Genomic DNA, 14,115 nt, shown 5'->3' with positions numbered 1-14,115 from the left:
AGCTGAACTGTAATGCCAATCCTGACCTCAAAAGCTTCATAGAAGGTTGTAACAGAACCCATGAGCACCACACCAGAAATACAGTTTTGATATTCCAAGAGTACGACTTAAACTAGAAATGCTCTACGAATAAAGGACCCAGAATGTGGAATGACCTTCCCAATCATGTTAAAGACTGTACCTCTCTCAATCAGCTTAAGATAAAAACGAAGCTATACCTAATAAATTCCCTGTAACCTACCTTACCCCTCTATTGTCAACCCATGTTTTTTAAATGACACTGTTTGTCGACCAAATTGTATTTGTGCTGCTTTTTCAGCCATGTTCCCCCCCTTTTTATCTCTTTGTTCTTAACTCATTTTATTCTTTATGGTCAATTAGTATTAAGCTTTAGTCATTTAAGTTTTTCCATGCCCGAAACGCTTTGCGTAATAGTGGCTTTAGGCTTTGTATATACTAGCCCTATCTATAAATCCATTCATTCTTTGTAAAATCTCTTGTATGTACCTTACCTAAATAAACATTTATTTATATTTATTTATTTATTACTCAATTGTCTCAGGAGAAAAGGAACGAGAGCGAACAATATGAAGATTGCTGGGAAGATGATGGATATCAGCCTGGACAGACAGGTGGCATGGAGGGTCAAGAGACTGGGGGGGGGGGGGGGAGAGTCGGGAAGAAAGAGTGGGGAGAGATGGGGAAGAAGACACAGGAGATATGGCGGAATGGGTAGGAAAGGGGGGAAATCCCAGATGGAGAACCGGGAGCGAGACCATCTGGGACAGGAGGCAAAAGAATAGGGGAGGTGGTGGTGGGTGTGGTCGGGTTTAAGGCCTGGAAACGGTTGTTTGACTGAGGAAGACGGGAAGGACGAAAAGATGTAGAACGCAACACGCGAGCGTAGTTGACGCCCACGAAAGGGGCGAGACGACGATCTTGGCGCCTCGCTTCAGGAAAAGACAGACGATCACGGTGCTTCAAGTTGAGGACGGCTTCCTCGAGTTTGTAGTGCATACACGAGCGTGAGAAGGTAGGGTGGGCTTCACCGCAATTGAGGCAGCGAGCCTGGGGAGAAGTGCACTCTGACTTAGAATGACTATTGTCTCCCACACAAGGGGCACAGATACACAGTACTGGCGCATTTGAGGACACCGTGCCCGAACTTCCAACACTTATTGCATAGTCTAGGAGAGGGAATGTACTCCTGAACGGAGCATCTGGCACCAGCAAGAATAATAGAGGGCGGAAGGGCCCTACTATCAAAGGTGATTTTTACAACTCAAAGGGGCCGAAGTCGACGACCACGAGGGGGTCGAGTAAACGTGTCCACCTGGAGGACAGAATGGCCTTGGGCTTCGAGGATATATTTAATATCCTCATGGCAATCTTTGAGGTCCCAAACACCAGTTGCAACATGGTGTGGGAGAACAGTGCCAACACTGGCATTTAACCGAGCGTTCTTGGAGACCCGAACAGGGGTCTCTCCAATGCAGGATAAAGCGGCTAAGCTAGTAGCTGCATCCTGAGAAGGAGCAGCGACGACACATGTACCGTAACTGGTGGAGTTTAAAGTAACAGGCATCTTTATGGAGGGAGAAATTGTCAGGAGTGGAATCCAGATGGTGGAGATCGAAGTATTTAGCCCACGTAGCCGGACCAAACAAGGTGTTGTAAGTACTATTACGGGAAGGGATCGTGCGAGTGCGGCCGTGGCGGGAATGGCGTTGAGAACCCCCGGAGTTCATGGGGGTAAAAGGTGCAGTAGTCACAATGAGAGACGAAGCTGTGCCAGGGGATGAGGTGGTCATCACTGGGGGCTGGGGACTCAACCCTACCACAGAGGAGGGAGGGGAGCTGAGGGGAGTAGTCAGGTCGTCGGGGCCCAATGCAGCAGGGGCTACCGGGCCTGGTCTTTCAACACAGTCCGACTCGGGGATTTGGTTGCCCACCCCACGAGCCTGAGAAAGTACAAGGGAAACATTATCAGGTAGAGAAATAGAAACAATTGAACTCAAGCTACAAGAATCATACAAAACCCAGGAGAGGCAAAGAGCAAAAGGCCATCAGTGAAAGAGAAATCCGAAATATTTTTTCTCCTATGCAAAATCAAGATCAAAAACCACATCTAGTATCGGGCCCCTGCGAAAGGGAGATGGAACTTTCACCGATGACAACAAAGAAATGAGCGAGTTACTGAGGAAGCAGTACGACTGTTTTCAGCGAGCCATTAAATGCACTAAAGATTGATAACCCAAATGAATTTTTCATGGATATGATACCAACATCAAATCATATCAGACGTCGCCCTATCCCCACTAGATTTTGAAGAAGCCATAAACAGTATGCCTATGCACCAGGCCCGGATTCTTGGAACTCCATATTCATCAAGAACTGTAAAAAAACCACTATCGCAGGCCCTTCACATTCTGTGGAGACAAAGCCTAGATACTGGCGTTATCCCTGACATACTAAAATCAGCAGAGATAGCACCACTCCATAAAGGAGGAAATAAGGCAGAGGCAAAAAATTACAGACCGATAGCACTAACATCGCACATCATAAAAATTTGAGTGCGCGCTAAGAAGTAAGATCACAAAATACATGGAATCACAGCATCTCCATAACCCCGGACAACATGGTTTCAAAACAGGGCGCTCTTGCCTGTCGCAGTTGCTGGACCACTATGATATGGCATTAGATGCTATGGAAGACAAACAAAACGCTGATGTAATTTACACAAATTTTGCAAAAGCTTTTGATAAATGTGACCATGGCGTTATTGCACATAAAATGCGTTCAAAAGGAATTACCGGGAAAATAGGCAGATGGATCTACAATTTCCTGACTAACAGAACCCAATGTGTAATAGTCAACAAAAAATCCAGCCCATCAACCGTGAAGAGCTCAGTCCCCCAGGGTACTGTGCTTGCTCCAGTACTTTTTCCTCATCCTCATATCGGACATAGACCAGAACAACCTATAGCACTATCATCCTTTGCAGATGACACTAGGATTTTCATGAGTTGGCAACAGAGGACACGGCAAACCTCCAATCAGATGTAGATCAGGTCTTTCTATGGGCTACAGAAAATAATACGGTGTTTAACGAGGATAAGTTCCAGCTCATGCGCTACAGAAAAATTGAAAATATAAAAACAGAAAACACGTACAAAACTCGGGCAAATCATAACAGAACGAAAAGGCAATGTAAAGGATCTGGGTGTACTCATGTCGGAAGACCTTACCTTTAAAGAACACAAAGTAGCCGTCACAACTGCAAGAAAAATGACAGGTTGGATAACAAGAACTTTTCACACTAGAGATGCTATACCGATGATGATACTTTTCAAAACGCTTGTGCTCTCTAGAGTGGAGTACTGCTGCACAATGACAGCCCCTTTCAAAGCTGGAGAAATTGCTGACCTAGAGAGCGTGCAGAGATCTTTTACTGCTAGAATCCACTCGGTAAAACGTCTAAATTACTGGGAGCGACTAAAGAGCCTAAATCTGTACTCTTGAGCGCAGGCGGGAGAAATACATAATTTACAAGTGGAAAATAATTGAGGGGCTGGTCCCAAACCTGCACACAGAAATAACACCAAATGAGACCAGAAGACATGGCAGGATGTGCAGAATACCCCCGTTGAAAAGCAGAGGTGCAACAGGTACTCTGAGAGAACTATCAACATCAGAGGCCCGAGACTGTTCAACACGCTTCCACTACACATAAGGGGCATAACTGGCAAACCCCTCACAGTGTTCAAGAGAGAACTGGATAAGCACCTCCAAAGGATACCTGATCAACCAGGCTGTGACTCATACGTCAGGCTGCGAGCAGCCGCGTCTAACAGCCTGGTTGATCAGTCCAGCAACCAGGAGGCCTGGTCGACGACCGGGCCGCGGAGACACTAAGCCCCGGAAGCACCTCAAGGTAGCCTCAAGGTAGGTAGCCATGGAAACGAGGGAAAACTTTCATTCACGAATGTGCCCCCACACCCTCCATGGAGCCACAATTAGAGGCAGGACACCCAACAAGAAGCTATCACTGATCTTGCCGGGGCCCGTCAGGGGTGCGTCGCGAGTATACGCCCCACAAACGCCACCTTAACCACTGCACTGCGCAAAGCGCCTTTAGGCGCTCAGAGAGTTGTGCTTTTTGTTTTTTAATTTGGCTATATTTTAATGTTTTTTAATGTTTTCATTACTATTTGTGTTTTGAAATGGAAATAGTTGACTTTGGAAACATTTTGACATTAAATTTACCCGAACATTTGTAAAAATAACAAAAATATGTCCTTGACAATTGCACCAAGACGTTTTTGCCGAAAATAGGTGAGCAGTGCAAGGGTTAAGAACCGTGAGTCCGTCGAGAGCGGGTTCAGTGACGAAAGGAGGATTGACAATAAAAGGGTCCCCTCGCTCAAGACGTTGGGTACTACAGTTCTACGGGTGCAAGAGTATGCCTCCTCAAACACCCGGGCGTCAAAACAAGAGGTCGAAAGAATCAAAACGGGCAAAAGGTCGGCGGAAATGACAATTTGATAGAAGAGGGAAGGGGGGGGGGGAGAAAAATGAAACACTAGGAAAAGGAAAAGGGGTCTGGCAAAATTGGGAAAGGCAGCAGCAGGAGCATAAGGCTGCAAAAGGACAGAGGACTGACCTATGGAGCATCACAATCCAGCAGCTGCCCACCAAGCCCCCTCCGGCGACAATGAGCCAGACAGTGAGGGGGCACTGTGGTAAAAGTCACTCACAGATTACTTAGGCAGCGGCACTTAAGTCACTCTAGGTCACTTACAGATCTCAATTTGTCACCAGGGGTTACCTGATACCAGTCTGTTTCGCTCTGGTGATTTGTCACTGTAGAAGGATTCTAAACAACAGTCACGATCGTGATTCTGGGCGATCGTGAATCGCCCAGAATCCATCAATATCTAGTTGTAGGAGGAAAGCCAAGGGAATTTCAATCTTAATCTCTCAAACAATTGCAGACTTCATTATGAATGACAAGTCAGAAATCCAAGTTAGGAATTAACTCTAGGGAAACTATTAAAAAAAAAAAAAAAAAAAAAAAAAAAAAAAAAAAAAAAAAAAAAAAAAAAAAAAAAAAAAAAAAAGTATGAATGGCTTCAGTAGTAACACCTGCTAGGTCATTGAAGGCAACATTGGTATGGCTGAGAACCTAACCATAATTTGATTATCTTATACAGTGCTTAGGGGTCAGGGAGCCCCTCTAATAGTCCTAAAATTATTATTTTACAGTATAACCCAATCATAAATTGTTCATCAAACTGTCAACATTTTCTATTCCACTAATCATTTACATGAACATTAAGTCTTTATATATGGAGTACTTCAAATATTTATTAAGCACACTACACCTATGCAATATCTTGCAAGCAAGTAAGTAAGTAATTATCAAAAGAAGGCACCAAACCGGGAAGTTTATGTAACAATATCTTGCAAGCAATTTCTGAATATTAGTAAATATCAAAACCTTGCCATAAACTTTTTACTTGAGGGGGGATGGGGGGTGGGAAAATTGTTAACAATTTAAAACTTTATTTAAAAAAATACATAGTTATTCTGCTAGATTTTTTGCAGGTTTGATAAAATTGCTGGAGTTCATGCATCTTCATTGTTGGAGTCGTCCTTTATCTCGTGTAAATAATGGGTCCGTTTGCTGTTCTGATAAGATGTGCTGGAACCCTGAAAACAAATTAAAATAATTCTTTATCTAAAAAATATTACATATATAGACAGCTAAGTACTTTTCATACACCACTTATTCAGATATTAATTTTGGATTTAAATAAAGTTAATGATAAACTGCCCATCCAAAAATACTGTTAAATGTAATGATGTTATTTTCTAGATAAGTCCAGGAGGCTCCCTGGAGCTACCAGTCTAATATGGGAATCATTAGACTGGGACAATATATTCTAAGGAGTTCAGCCTACCAGTGACTGAGCCAGAACCTGGCCCCCCTCAGAGGCACAGGGAGCAATGGTCCTGGAAAACCCTCTTAACATTTGTAGTGCTTCAAAACTTTGACAAAGCCTGGCAAGAAGTGACTCAAAGAACCCTGATCTCTGACTGGAGAAAATTGTGGCCTGAATGTGTGCCAGAACTAGACTGAGGGGGTTTGAGCTTTTAAATAAAGAGCCTATTGTTGAGGAAATTGTTACTCTGGGCCAGAAAATGGACTTGGAATTTGATGGTGCTGATGTGGAGGAGTTGATGGAAGAACACAACAAAGAACTGACGACCGAAGAACTCCAAGCCCTTCAAAAGGAGCAGCAACAAGAGGCAGCTGAGGATATTTCTTCAGGAGGATGATGAGGCAGAGAATATCCCTTCCTCAACAATTAGAAAGTGGTGTAGGATGTGGGAAGAAATGCAAACTTTTGTTGAAACGACTTACCCACAGAAAGCTGTAGTAGGCTGTTGCATTAATCTTTTCAATGACAATGTGATGCCTCAATACAGACAGGTGTGGCAAAGAAGGAAAAAACAATCTTCAGTGGAACGTCTCCTTGTGAGAAAATCGAGCAGTGAGCCACAACCAGGTCTTAGTGGTATGCAGGCAAATCGTGCCAGAGTGCACTCCAGAGAGGTCTTCACTGCCTGATGAAAGGGGACTCCCCTTCCAAACAGTAACACCTCTCCTCCTCCCCCCCCCCCCCCTCCTCACTCTCTTCCATACGCCAACAGGAGTCATCAGAAAGAGTAAGTAATAAGTTGAATATACTTTTGTAGTGAAGATTTGGGTGAATTAGGTATAAAATTTACTTTGAAGTGAAGTTTTTGGGTCAGGAACGAATTAATTCATTTCCCATTATTTCTTATGGGGAAATTCGCTTCAGTTTATGAATTTTCAGGTTACGAACCGTCTCCAGGAACGGATTAAATTTGTAAACCGAGGTACCCCTGTATTCAAGATATATTGTTGCCTAGAGGTTATATTAATTTATGTTTGGATAGGTTGGGTTTAGTTAAGTTTGGTTATGTTTGGGTAGGTTGGTTATTAGGTTAGGTAGGTACAGGAGGCTTATATGCCAACAAACCGCTTAGACCGTCTACTTGCTATGGCATTGCCAGCTTCTTATTTTCATCTAATTTCATTATAAAATGATACCTTTTATATAATGAATAAATTATAATAAATAAATATATTTATTCATTATTAACATAATGCTAGGAAGCTTTGTGCAGCATTGAGTAAGTTTGGGTAGCTTTGGGTAATTAGACAGACCCCCCTCTTGTGGACACCTGGCTGCCACACGCAACAACACCGCAGAGGACACCATAAAGGCAGACACTGCTTGGAAAGTGAGGCCAGAGAAGATGTCTGCCCTGGTTCGCATTAGCTGACAAGCTGGAGTACTATGTAGCCAGCGCGGGGGATGTCCAGGGTGCCCCCCCCCCCTTCTCGGGGAGGGAAAGGTTGTGCGGACAAGCTGCGCAACTACAAGGTATGGTGTGTGATGTTTGCTTGTTTTCCTTGGGACTGGAGGGAATTCTGCCTCTTCAGTTTTTGGTTGCAATTTTCTTACCATGTAGGGCCTGTTTCGTTATGCCTACCTTTCTGGGTGCCTAACTCCGGTCGATGGCAGGTAAGGAAAATTCCCAACCACGGGGATTTTCCAGGGCCATTGCTCCCTGTGCCTCGATGAGGGGGGCCAGGTCCTGGCTCGTGGTCCCTGGTAGGCTGAACTCCTTAGATTATCAATTCTGATAATCAATACCTTAGAATATCAATTCTGATTGAAATTACCTACTTAAAATTATCTGCTAGATTAAGGACCTGCCCGAAACGCTGTGCGTACTAGTGGCTTTACAAGAATGTAAATACTGTACTATCCAATGTATTCTCACAAACCCAATGTACCTTCTTGTATATATATAAATAAATAAATAAATTAATGCCCAGGTCTAATGATTCACCTATTAGCCCGATAGCTCCTGGGAGCCAAAGGGGCTCCCCACAGAAAACCAACATTGAATGTAATGAAACTAATACCATCTTTGTCACTTCTGTACCCCAAACCCTTTACCCTGCAAGTTTGGGTTAGGCTAGCCCAAAGAATCTGGCCTTCAACCTCTGAACAAATAAACAAATAGACATTCTTGTAGGTACAAATTTATAGTACAAGAGAATGTTTGTCAATTCAAGATGATTTATCTTACCTTGCTTGCCATATCCTCGAGAAACGCTCTCAAATATGAGTTTTGCTCCCGCTCTTCATCTCCTCCTGGGTTGTTGACGCCGTACCCGATACATTATCCATTGTTTCTACACCCATGAGGTCGATGAAGAGCAATGAGCCTGAAATCAATGAAAAACAATATATATAGACATGATAGGTAAAACAGAACATATGGATGTGTCAGCCTCTGTTAAGGGGGCATATTCATGTAAAATTAAAAGTTGTTCAATTTGCTTATAAATTTTTTTATGAAATGGTTATAGAAAGGGCTGCAGCTGGTCCAAGTTTCATCATCACACCCTAAACAGAAAAGGAGAAAAAAAATAAACAACGAATTATGCAACGAATTTTCAAATAGTTTCAGGGAACACATGTGTCAACTAAAATCATTTCTATAACACTCATATTAGATTTAGCACATAATAAAGGAGTCTAGTGATCAGTTTTATCAAAAAAGTGTTTAGTGCAATAATATAATTATTCAAAGTTACCCTTCTAAAAAAATATGCAATATATGATATTTATAAATTTTTATAAAATCAACAAATAGACTTTGGACTAAAATGTCTACTAGAGTCTGTAGAAGCACAAACGCTACATATAAGGTGTAATTTGCATGTAAATTGAATAATAAATGAAAGCTCTGAAATACTTTGAAGGTGTAAATTACTTTCCAGAGTAAAATAAAGATCCAAGTTCGGCCACCTGTAGCCGAGCTTTACTTTGACAGATTTCGTTCATAATTGGCACCCTTGCAGATAGGCATCCATTGAGCAAGGTGTGCAAGTTTCATGCAAATCCCTTGATAACAAACTAGAAAAAAAAATTGGCCAAGAAAATTTTTTTTTTAAATATAAATATATTGAACATACATATTACAATTATTACAAGAGTTTGTGCTTCTACAGCACATAGTAGACATTTTAGTTGACACATGTGTTCCCTGAGATTATTTGAGAATGTTGAACATTCGTTGCAAAATACGTTTTGTATTTTTCTCCTTTTCTGTTTAGGGTGTGATGGTGAAACTTGGACCAGTTGCAGCCCTTTCTATAACCATTTCATAAATAAATTTATAAGCAAATTGAACAACTTTTAATTTATAACGTTTTAAGTTAATATGCCCCCTTAAGCCTGCTTAAGATCCTAAAATAATGTGGCGATTATAAGAATTAACCCCAGTGCTGCGCTGCTTTTATTGTGACAAATTGGTGGTGTGCCAAAAATGAAGTGTTCTTTATAAAAAAATTGGATATTTGTTAAAATCCCTTCCCTGAACATGTACATGTAAAAAGAAAAAAAGTGTTCAATGTAATGGAAACTCCATTTTCTTGGCAAGCCCCAGAGCCTTGTGAAGGTAAAAAAGAAAGCACACCTATCGGGAATAATCGAGGGGTCCGTCTAATTACCCAAAGCTCCCTGACATTATGCTAGTAATGAATAAATGATATATTTACTCATTATAATGTTGGTGCTGAATGTAGAACATGGAAAAACATGTTTACTCTGAAAAAAGTATTTCATAACAAAATTAGACGAAAATAAGCTGCTGGTGACGCCAAAGCAAGTCGATGGTCCAAGTGAAGATGTTTGTTTTGAGGCGCTCACCTTTCTGGGTGCCTGTCCTGATCGATGGCAGATATAGAATGCTCCAAAATCACATGTGCATATCTGTAGGCCATTGCACCTCGTGCCTCTCTGAGGGGAGGGCCAGGTTCTGGTCGTGGTCCACGGTAGGCCTAGAACTCCACCTACATCAACCGATACCACAGTTAGGAATATCCATATCAGCCTGGATAGCTCCGGGGAGAGCCAAAGGGGCTCCCCCCAGAAAATATAAAAAAAAAGAATTCTTACCTTGGGCAATGGAAGAGTGAATTTGTAGCTTTGTCACTAGTGTGTGACTTCTCGACGATTGTAGATTCTGTCTTGTAGACGCCTTTAATATTTTTTTTAAACGTCTTTTTTTAGGCAATCGTCCAAGCCAGTTATCTTAATTTCCTGAAAAATATTGACAGAAGTTCAGTTAACTAATGATAATAAAGTGCAAAAAACAGCATTTAATGTAATGAGATGTATTTCTGAGTGAGTCCAGGTGGTTCCCTGAAGCTATGTTGATATAGTGCCAAATTAATAGGTGCCATCAGTTGCAGAGTTCTTTTTGACTGATGGGGATGACGAGCCAGAACCTGGCCCTTCCAGAGAGGAGGCCAGGTTCCAAGGGGGTCAGAGGCACGTTGAGGGGGGGGGTCTCTAATGGGTCTGTTTGCTGTTCCGATAAGATGTGTTGGAACCCTGAAAACAAATTAAAATAATTCTTTATCTAAAAAATATTTATTACATATATAGAAAGCGAAGTACTTTTCATACACCACTTATTCAGATATTAATTTTAGATTTAAATAAAGTTAATGATAACCTGCCCATCTAAAAAGTGTTAAATGTAATGAAATGTTATTTTCTGGGTGAGTCCAGGAGGCTCCCTTGAGTGACCAGGCTAATATGCAAATCATATGGGGGGGGGGGGGGTAGGTGGTGTAAACTTGTTATTTTTGCAATCTTTTTGAGAACTCTTAATACATCTATAGCTCCAGGGAGCCAAAGGGGCTCCCCACAGAAGACCAACATTGAATGTAATGAAACTAATACCAGCGTTTGTCCATTCTGTACCCCAAACCCTTTACCCTGCAAGTTTGGGTTAGGCTAGCCCAAAGAATCTGGCCTTCAACCTCTGAACAAATAAACAAATAGACATTCTTGTAGGTACAAATTTATAGTACAAGAGAATGTTTGTCAATTCAAGATGATTTATCTTGCCTTGCTTGCCATATCTTGAAGACACACACTCAAATGTGAGTCTTGCTCCCGCTCTTCATCTCCTCATGGGTTGCTGACGCCATACCGGATACATCTTCCATTGTTTCGACACCCATGAGGTCGATGAAGAGCAATGAGCCTGAAATAAATAAATAAAAAAAAATAAATAAATAAAAAAAAATAAATAAAAAAACAAACAAACAAACAAACAATAAACAAACAATAAACAAACAATAAATAAACAAATAAATAATAAATAAATAATAAATAATAAATAAATAATAAATAAATAATAAATATATATATATATATATATATATATATATATATATATATATATATATATATATATATATATGTAACACGGGGGGGTTACCATTGTAACACGGGGGGGTTACCATTGTAACACGGGGGGGTTACCATTGTAACACGGGGGGGGTTACCATTGTAACACGGGGGGGTTACCATTGTAACACGGGGGGGTTACCATTGTAACACGGGGGGGGTTACCATTGTAACACGGGGGGTTACCATTGTAACACGGGGGGGGTTACCATTGTAACACGGGGGGGGGTTACGATTGTAACACGGGGGGTTACCATTGTAACACGGGGGGGGGTTACCATTGTAACACGGGGGGGTTACCATTGTAACACGGGGGGGTTACCATTGTAACACGGGGGGGTTACCATTGTAACACGGGGGGGTTACCATTGTAACACGGGGGGGTTACCATTGTAACACGGGGGGGGTTACCATTGTAACACGGGGGGGGTTACCATTGTAACACGGGGGGGTTACCATTGTAACACGGGGGGGTTACCATTGTAACACGGGGGGGTTACCATTGTAACACGGGGGGGTTACCATTGTAACACGGGGGGGTTACCATTGTAACACGGGGGGGTTACCAATGTAACACGGGGGGGGGGGTTACCATTGTAACACGGGGGGTTACCATTGTAACACGGGGGGGGTTACCATTGTAACACGGGGGGGGGGGGGGGTTACCATTGTAACACGGGGGGGGGGGTTACCATTGTAACACGGGGGGGGGTTACCATTGTAACACGGGGGGGGGGGGGTTACCATTGTAACACGGGGGGGTTACCATTGTAACACGGGGGGGGGTTACCATTGTAACACGGGGGGGTTACCATTGTAACACGGGGGGGTTACCAATGTAACACGGGGGGGTTACCAATGTAACACGGGGGGGGGGTTACCATTGTAACACGGGGGGGGTTACCATTGTAACACGGGGGGGGTTACCATTGTAACACGGGGGGGGTTACCATTGTAACACGGGGGGGGGTTACCATTGTAACACGGGGGGGGGGTTACCATTGTAACACGGGGGGGGGGGGTTACCATTGTAACACGGGGGGGGGGGGGTTACCATTGTAACACGGGGGGGTGTTACCATTGTAACATGGGGGGGGGGGGTCTTGTTCTCATCCTTCTCATCCTTCACCTCCTTTCTCTCTGCCCATATTTTAACTTTCTCTGTACCAAGGGACCTACGTCGGAGATCATTCCAGACGCTGCCTTTTTCTATTGTAATGAAGTAAGGGCAAAGAGGGAAAACGGCCTATTGACATAGCTCGAGTGCATGGGGGAGTTGTGTTAAACCCTGGTTTGTGTCTCGGAGAGGCTGCAGGATTCATTAAGTTCAGTAGAACTTCGGTTTCAACTCTTCAACTCGTCTTGATTGGACGAAGTCATTCATGTGGTCCCTGTGGGTGACTGCAGACAAATAACAGATTAATACATATTTTTATTTTATTTTTAAAATAAATTAAACGACAAATAAACAAAAATCAAAATAAAATTACAATTAAAAACTAATCTTCCTCTTTCTCAGAGACAATCTGATCGCCGTGCTGAAGTCTCAGCTTGTGTTGGGCGATGTAATTGCCTACTTTAGGACTTGGTGGAGTCCCATCCCGAAGAGTTTTCAATGTTATATTCTTCTTGATAAAGGTTTTTGACCTCAAGAGTTTAGACTCCACATAATCATTCATGTGGTCGTTGTGGGTATCTGCGGGCAAATATTAACAGATTAATACATATTTTTATTCTATTTTTAAAAAAAATTAAACAAATAATAAAAATCAATAAAATAAAAAACAAAAATAAAATAAAAAAATAACGATAAATAAAAACTGAATTAACCCTCAAATCGCTAGAGGTCCAAATGGAATTAACACCCACGCACAAAAAAAAAAAAAAAATTCATCTGTTCCCTGAGCACGGGAAAAATAATAAAAAAATTTAATTACACTTACCGTGGACGTAAATGACCCGAGAAGATTGTCGATGACGTCACGCCTGATCTTCACTGGACCGCTGTTTGCTGTTCCGATATGATGTGCTGGAACCCTGAAAACAAATTAAAATAATTCTTTAGCTTAAAAATATTCATTACATATATAGACAGCTAAGTACTTTTCATACACCACTTGTTCAAATATTAATTTTGGATTTAAATAGTTAACGATAAACTGCCCATCCAGAAAGTGTTAAATGTAATGAAATTTTATTTTCTGGGCGAGTACAGGAGGCTCCCTTGAGTTACCAGTCTAATATGCGAATCATTAAACTGGGGCAATATAGTCTAAGGAGTTCAGCCTACCAGTGACTGAGCCAGAACCTGGCCCCCCTCAGAGGCACAGGGAGCAATGGTCCTGGAAAACACTATTTTAACATTTGTAGTGCTTTAACTCTTTGACAAAGCCTGGAAAGTAAGTAAGTAAGTAATTATCAAAAGAAGGCACCAAACCGGGAAGGCTATGTAGCACCATCAAATACGCAAAATAATCGGAGGGCGCTAAATATCACCAAGGATGCCAATACGAGAACAAAAACGCATAAGGCGAACGATATCAAAAGTATCCGAGTCACCAAGAATTCTATCGAGGGACAGGTGACCGCGAGGGGCGGTCGGAAAGCAAGAGACACGCTCGTCCTGGAAGTCAGGACATTCAAGAAGGACATGCACGACCGTAAGAGGGACAATGCAACTAGGACAATAAGGAGCAGGGCGGCGCTCCATCAAGTGACCATGGGTTAAGCGAGTATGGCC

The 14,115-nt window shown here is 42.2% G+C and overlaps 1 long non-coding RNA gene across 2 annotated transcripts; it reads right to left on the bottom strand.

Annotated features, from left to right (window-relative positions):
- Positions 1 to 5,545: 5,545 nt before the first annotated feature.
- On the bottom strand, positions 5,546 to 13,465 carry LOC123765821 (uncharacterized). Of its 2 annotated transcripts, XR_011230677.1 has the most exons (6): positions 13,319 to 13,465; positions 12,866 to 13,071; positions 11,031 to 11,169; positions 10,071 to 10,214; positions 8,194 to 8,332; positions 5,546 to 5,712 (listed from the first exon to the last, which is right to left on the bottom strand). It is a non-coding gene; the product is annotated as an uncharacterized lncRNA (long non-coding RNA). The 2 variants fall into 2 exon arrangements; XR_011230678.1 differs by lacking the exon at positions 11,031 to 11,169.
- Between the last annotated feature and the right edge of the window lie 650 nt (positions 13,466 to 14,115).

The sequence above is a fragment of the Procambarus clarkii genome, chromosome 37, assembly GCF_040958095.1.
Source record: "Procambarus clarkii isolate CNS0578487 chromosome 37, FALCON_Pclarkii_2.0, whole genome shotgun sequence".
Taxonomy (NCBI): Eukaryota; Metazoa; Arthropoda; class Malacostraca; order Decapoda; family Cambaridae; genus Procambarus; species Procambarus clarkii.
Note: the sequence above shows the minus strand (reverse complement) of the source record. Positions and strands in the feature narration are given on the sequence as shown.